Source organism: Sinohyriopsis cumingii, chromosome 17, assembly GCF_028554795.1.
Source record: "Sinohyriopsis cumingii isolate HCF-2022 chromosome 17, ASM2855479v2, whole genome shotgun sequence".
Classification (NCBI taxonomy): Eukaryota; Metazoa; Mollusca; class Bivalvia; order Unionida; family Unionidae; genus Sinohyriopsis; species Sinohyriopsis cumingii.
In genome coordinates, this window is record NC_142977.1 from 80,740,355 (window position 1) to 80,748,548 (window position 8,194).

An 8,194-nucleotide genomic window follows, 5' to 3' on the forward strand; every position below is an offset into this window, starting at 1 on the left:
AAGAAGAAATTAAAATACATTTTTTAGTTTAAAATGCTGAAAGGGATTCTTTTCCTTCAATTTAATAATAAGAATAACAACAACAATACTAATAATGCTAATAATAATAAGAAGTGAAAAAATAAATTAAAGGAATTATATGGCTATACATCGAAGAGAGTAAAGTGCACTCAAAAGTAAGAAGAGATAGTAGTAAAAAGAAATCAAAGATTTCTCAAAGAAAGGAGGGGGGATATAATTAATCAAAATGAAAGGAAGTATTAATTTCTACTGAAGATTATAAAATGCTTCATTCCTAGGATATCAACACCAACATTGTGATAAATAAATATAGATCTCCGAAAATAATGTAATGATCATTTGCCAAGGCTAAAAGAAAGAGTACACTTTTTAGAAATTTTAGGAGACATTTTAAGGTAAACGAAAAGATCAGTGCAACAACTGATCCTGCATGTACAAAATAAAAGAAGAGAGTGTAGACAAAACAGAAGAATAAACGACTCCGACGAAATCAAATAAACTAGGTTTTCCAGACACGGAAAAGACCGCTCCGGTGGCGTAGTGGTTAGAGCGTTCGCCTCGGATGCGGGAAGTCGTGGGTTCCATTCCCCGTCGAGTCATACCAAAGACTTACAAAAATGGTACTTAGCAATAAGAGGTTAGTGTTAGGACTGGTCGGCCTGGTGTCAGGATAATGTGACTGGGTGGGACATCATGCTACATGTCTGTGGCATGATACCCCAGTGCTAGACATCACTATAAACTGTCACACTGCAGACATCGCAGCGCAATGACTGAAAAATTGTTAAAGCTACGTAAAAAATAAAAAATCCAAATCACACACACACAGACAAGGAAAAAGGGGGAAAATTTAGAGGCAGTCAACCATGGTCGTACAAAAAGATGAAGAACTATTTATTCTTACAAAAATGTCAACTACAGCATTTAACAGACGGTACATAGGTAATTATGATTTAATAGAAATATAAAAATAACACTGTTTTGCAATTTGTGAGATTAAGTATATAAAATAAACAGGAGAGAAGGAGATGACAGTCGGCAAGGTAAACACAATAGATAGATTATTATACTTTGTAACTGTGATGAATGTGGTACGTGATAATAAGGTCATTGTACTAGTGTAGTAAAAACTATATGGTTGCGAAGACTGCAACAGATGGCAGTAAAGCCAATAAAACTATTTAGGGCTAATGAGAGAGGAAACTGAACTGTGTGCATATCTTAACTATTATAGAATAAATAATACTAGGATGGTGAAATAGGTTTAGTAATGCACAAAATTACTTTTAAAATAATCTGATTTGTTTTTTTATATCTCAAAAACAACACATTGAAAGAAAGAAAAAGAAAGTAAAAGAAGAGCCACACAAATGAATGTGCGTACACAAGCGCGACTATCCTACAGCTTAACACAACAGATGTATTAGTATTGTGGTTAATGTGCTTTCAGGATGAGTCTAGCCCACTACTTGTAAACAGATTGACTCGCATTAGACCTGAGGGGGGCAAATAAATCTGATCACCGCTGGAATTTTATTCTAATATCGTTGACCGGATTAGCGTCTCAATCGACCTGTTCGTATCCTTTGTGCCAGGGTCATATTAATCACGCGTCTAAACGCCTATCGTAAGAAACTGTGCGGAATAGATCCTCCGACTCTTAGAAACCGGATCAAGTTCGGTCGTTACATAAGTGGTTTCCTTTCTTTTTTTGCAGCTTTATATGACAATGCAAGAATTAATACGTAGTTTACTTGAACCATTACTGTTAAATACAATAAGCGTTTTATTTCTGATACCATAAATTTAAGTGTCATATCCTTTATAATTAAGTTATCACGATACAAAAGAAGCATTTTCGCTATTTACGTAAACGTAAATGCTTTGTGATAAAGAAACACATTTTGGTCCACTTTTCGCACAAAACAGTTATAAAAATGTTACCATGTTTGCTTGGGGAGGTCTTTCAAAAAAGGTATTTATTTTCTTTGCATAAAAAATATACTGCACCGGAATGAAAAAGTAGGTGGATGAGCGATGCAAATATATTTTATCAAATACATATAAATTAATTTAGAAGAAAAAAAACATGTATTTGTCACATGTTTTGACGTAATAGTCTTATATGATGCATTTTTGGATATCTCAAACAAGTTATAAGATTACCACAAAGAAACAAAATGTTAACAGAAGCTTCAATGTTGGGGAGATAGTAAATTTAGTGCGATCGGTCTTGCCTTGAAAGACCTAATAAACATTGATCTGGGGATTACTTTTATTGCTTGCCAAAATACTGGATTAGCAACAACTCAGCAATTCTAGTTTGAATTTTTGCGGAAAGAAACACAAAGTCATTTTTGAATGTTTTCTATTTTCAACTTTGTTAAACCCTCTTCTTTCAGTGTATGATTTGTAGTCGCAGAAGGAATGGTGTACAAGTCTCAGTTGCATTTTCTCACTTTTATGTATGTGAATAGCGGTTTTCTGTTCTCCAAACGATTAGAACTATCATCATCTTTACCATAACTGACATACTGTGCAGTCCTATCTTGGGGCAAAACTACAGGGCCGGACCTGGTGGTGGGGTTTCAGAGTTTCCGGAACCCCCAAGTTTAAAAAGACCTTCACACACATACGTACAGTCACAGGTTACCTGAAATTTGACCATCATTTTATTCTTGCGTTCGTTACTGGGTATTATGCATACTTGACTTTTGCTTTGGTGCTCTTTCGAGGAAAGTCAGGACCCTTGACCTGACCTGGCCCTTAAGTCCCAACCAGCTTTTAAATACCATTCTACTTGATATTAAATAGCAAACAGTAACTTAACAATGTAACAAACCCGTTGAACGATATGCAGCTTTATTAGTTATGTTGTGGCTAATAAGAATTTTGTTTATAGTAAAAGTGGATAATTTGTTTTCATGTTTCAAATTTGAGACGGTGACGGTCTGCGTTAAAACACACCCCAAATTCCACCCCTCCTCTTCAAAGATCAGAAAATAAGCAATAGCAACAAACATACAAGCAAAACCAAGATGATTTGTTTATCAGAATATTATTCTTGACATCACAGTAAGCCCGATTATCACAAAACTTCAAAAACAAAATGGCCATTGAAATTACAGCCTTAATAGACGAATGGCAACAATTTTGAAAGTTTTATCTTTTCGGAGGATTCTAGTTGTGAAACATTCTAGTCAAATAGATTGAAATAATTTTGGTGACACAGTCTAGCCGATCGGTCTTGAGGACTGTAATATTTTGTTTTGTATCTCACAACCGTTCCCGTCAGTGTTTGAATGACTTCTATTATAAACAGCGTAACTGATTGAGCCCTACGGACTTCGTATCGAGACCATTAATGTTTCACATTTAGTGAACTCTGCAAAATGCAATGCATATGTGACGGCATTTAATTATTTTATGTATTTGTCTTGTTGTGTATATTTAATTTTGTATTTGTGTTTGATGTTTGTCCATTATTGACTAAAGCGGTAAGGCCATTATAAATTTTGTCAATATTTTAAAGCTGTTTTCTTCGATTTGAGTTCAAGGCCTGACCTAGAAGCGCACTTGTTTACAACTTGGTGGAATGTTCAGCATCAGTACATGCTATATTTTGAACTTGTTATAGAAAATTTAGGATTATTAGAAATTTAATTCACCAGACTGTGTCCTTTGAATGTTCAATCTGTATTCTAGGGAAATAAATCATTCAGTTGAATTAAAAACTTGTTGGTTTTGCTGCTTTCTGTTGCATTATTCTTTGACAAATAAAGAGATGAAAATGTTTTATTAGTAAGTCAGTATCTGGTTTGATAAAAGTTGAAAAATTACAGGTAAAAAAATTATGTGGAATTAGAGAGTTAAGAAATGTTCAGCTTTTCATAAGGAAATATTGCAAATGCAGAGTTAACAGATATAAATACATATTCACAGCGAGAAAAGAGGGAAAAGGAAGGGGGGGGGGCTAAATTGTGTGTTCCTAAAGTAAATTATTTAAATAATATTATGAACACTCCTGAAAGGATGAAACAGAAACAAAAATTTCAAATACATATGTTAAAGGAGTATTTTGGTAGACATAGCCCAGCTAATCATTCAGTCAATTTAGTTGTACCTGTCCAATACAATTTAGTTGTACCTGTCCAATACAATGAGGATGTATGGTTTGCAATCTGACTGTAGTTACGTGCATTTGGTGTAACCAATAGTAGGAATTCAGTAATTTTAAAATATATGGACTGGAAACTTTCGCATCCCAAAGGATGAATCCTCTCAAGCAGGAATGTCATTAGTTATTGGAGAATGCTTACATAGAACAAAAAAGAGTGACTGGAGTTCACCGTGTATTTTTGTGGTACAACATATGCTACTTTATGCATGTGTATTGACCGTAGAAAAGTCAACAGTTTCAACAAAAACGAATTCATTTCCAGTGCCAAGAATGGACGACTGCACTAACAAAACTGGACATGCAAACCATGTTACCAAGTTTGACCTTTTGAAAGGATTCAGGTAAATTCCACTCACTTCAAGACCAAAGGATATATCTGCATTTTACAACTTGAGATGGGCTTTTTCAATACAAAGTGATTTTGTTTGGTATGAAAATTTTTCCGTCAACATTCAAGCGTTTAACGAATATAATAATATCTGGTCTAGATACTTGTGAATTATGTATAGATTTCTTGTAAAAAATTTATTTTTCTTAATGAGAGGCTGTGCTATATATATTTAATTTTGTAGTATGTGCTTGACCTTTTCCCGTGAATAATAATAATAATAATAATGAGGACTTTGTATAGCGCCTAATCTTTAGAAGCTCTAAGCGCTTTACAACATTAGACAACACCTATAACATAAAAAACATATATAATGATATTATTACAAGAAAAAAACCCATGAAATTAGAAAACATAAAAACATGCTGTAAATAATTAAGGTAGGAAACATTATTAGGTCTTTAAGTTTGTTCTTGCAGTCGAAGTAAGTGAGTTTTAAGAGCACTCTTGAATGGGAGCACTGTGTCGTTGTGTCTAAGTTCAGTAGGAAATTCATTCCACGTTGCTGGGCCCTGGTATGCAAAAGAACATTGTCCATATGACTTCGTTTTCGTAGTAGGAATAATGAGTATGCGATTGTCAGAAGAGGAGCGCAATTATCTTGCTGGTGTATACACATGGGTGAGGTCGGATAGGTATGTTGGAGTTGAGTCCGTCAGTGAAAAGTAGCACAGAGAACGAATTTTGTGTTTGATTCTGGACCGCATGGACAGCGAGTGTAGGGTACAGAGCAGCGGAGAGGTGTGCTCTGATCGAGGTACTCTAAGTAGGATCCGAGCAGCTGTGTTTTTAACTTTTTGGAGTTTCTGAAGTAGATATTGAGATGAACCAGACATAACTGAGTTACAATAGTCCAGTCTTGAAGGTACTAATGCACATACAAGTGTTTTAGTGGCATCAACTGAAAGATATTTGCGAATGGAGCTGATGCGTCTCAGCTCAAGATATGCAGCCTTGCATATGTTCATGACATGTTGGTGCAACGTGAGAGCACTGTCCAGAGTAACACCTAGGTTTCGTACTGACTGTGTGAATTTAATGTTGGTGTTACTGATATTTATTGTTTGAGGTAAAGGATGTGAACGAGAAAGTCTTTGTGCTGTGATCAGAATGGCCTCAGTTTTATCATCATTCATTTGCAGCTTGTTACATGTCATCCATGATTTCACATCAGAAATGCACCCCTCTACGCCTTGGATGGTAGCATCAACTTCGCTTGGGTGGCTAGATTTGTATATTTGGGTGTCGCCAGCGTACAATTGGTGAGACACTGGATGATGATCTATAACACTTGAGAGCGGCTGAGTGTATAGACTGAAGAGAACATGTCCAAAAACAGACCCTTGTGGAACACCACAACATAGATTAACTGGGCTGGAGTGTATTCCATTTGCAGACAAAATTTGTGTCCTTTTGTCCAAGTAGGACTTAAACCACAGTAAGGCTGTATCATGAATGTCAAATACATGCTGGAGACGGCGAATTAATATATCATGGTCTATTGTGTAAAATGCTGCAGACAAATCAAGGAGGGTGAGGACTGTAATCTTTCCGCTGTCCAAAGTAGAGAGAATGTCATTAACTACTTTTAGAAGAGTAGTTTCTGTACTGTGCAAGGGCGATATGCTAAAAATACTGTTTGAATTCAGATGAGATACAAGTTGGGATAGAACAACCTTTTCTAAAAATAATAATATGAATGGGAGATTATAAACTGGATTATAAGTTCTTTAAATCGTTATAGTCGAGTCTTGGTTTCTTCAGCAGAGGCTTTGCAATGGCGGTTTTGAAAAATGACGGTAGCGCTTTGGCCTACTTAAAATTTATCGTGTTATTAAAGTTGTTAGTTTAGATTTGTATTCACGGCTTAACCACATTTACGAATTAGAATGTTGTATAAGCGTACTTATTTAAAATTTTATGGAATGTTCAATTTATAATGACATACATCTTAGCCATTTTTCCTTATGTCACGTGCAGTTAGTATGTATAGGAGGAGTAAAGCACAATTATTTATTCCTGATAAAATTCCAGTATGTGGAATTAGTTACTGTTGTGTTCAGATACTGTCTAATAGGAATCATTCATTTAAAGTATTCAGTGGAATTAAAAAGCGATCATTGACTTTTTGTTCTACTTTGCGATAAGTGAGGTCTCATTCATAGACATTCCGAATTATATAATTGCGATACATCAAGAGTCTTGGCACATCGGCACATTCATGGGTATTTGGTACATCAACACATTCTAAACTTTAGAAATTCAGTTAGAACAGTCTTTTATTTTGGATTTGTGATAGGACATTTAGGATTATTTTGGATTTTATTCACAATATTGTAAGGGTCGTTTGAATTTTCACTTTGTATTTTAGGGAAATAAATTACTCTGCTGACTTTTACTAAACGTGTTGGTTTTGCTGCATCTGTTGTTTAGTTTAAGACCACATAGTCGCAGCAGTTTGCAGATATAGCTTAGTTAACTTGCGTTTGTTGACTTTCTAATTAGGTTACGTCTGAATCGGAATGTTTATGGGAGAGACCTATCTGAACATCCCAATTTTTGGTTTCTAGTAGATTTAGGATACGCTCATATAAAAAGAACATATGGAAAACATTTCATAAATCTTGCAAAACGTTTTGGACATTTAAAAATATGTTCGTTTATTGCTTTTTTAATGGTTTACTATCACGTAAATCTCCCACTCATAAAACAAAGGCTGCAATAAGATACCTAACAAGTGAAAAATTTAAATACCCCTTTAAGACTGGAACAGCGACTTTAATTAAGATTGCACTAATTAGCTGTTTTTGGAGTATTCTTAAACTCTGATTTTGACCAGGAGTTTCCAGTGAGTCATATATATCGAATAAAAACATACTGAAAAGGTTGTGAAAAAAATATACAAGAATAAAATGACAATGAAAGGTCTGCTCAGGTAAAATGATAAAACGAAACCCAAATGACAATCTCTGCAAATGAAACATATTCTTCTCTCATTAAACTGTGAATTAAAGGTCTGGATAATATTTTTCATTATTCTTTATTTAACAAGAGATACAATTCTTTATTTATTAATACCAACTGTGACGTTAAAACGGACGATAATCCTACAACCGTACGTCACTGTTGTCTATGTCAAACGGGTGTATTACGAAAACAAGTACCACGAAGTCGATTGAGGTCATCTGGAAGAATTGAATGACGCATTAGTTTTACAGTTTCATACTAAAGAGGGTACGCTATCTGTCTAGCATAAGTACAGTTAGGATCAGATGTCAATGAAAGGATATCGGTACCGATCCTGTATGGCCAAGTTACTCAAACTTTAATAATAATTACAATGTAGTTGATTCTGTGTACGTATGCTTGTTTGCACCACTGTCGTAAATTTCAGCTTTGTGTACACAAATACATGTAACACAGATTTGAAGTTGCGCTTTCATCAGTATGTCTTAAAATAAGTAAATAAGTGTTCCGCCATCAGGCTCCTTTCCAATTTATTGGTGTGCCAGTATAATCTGTGGAGAGTCATACAATGCACTATAAATACAATACAATACAATACAATACAATACAATACAATACAATACAATACAATACAATGC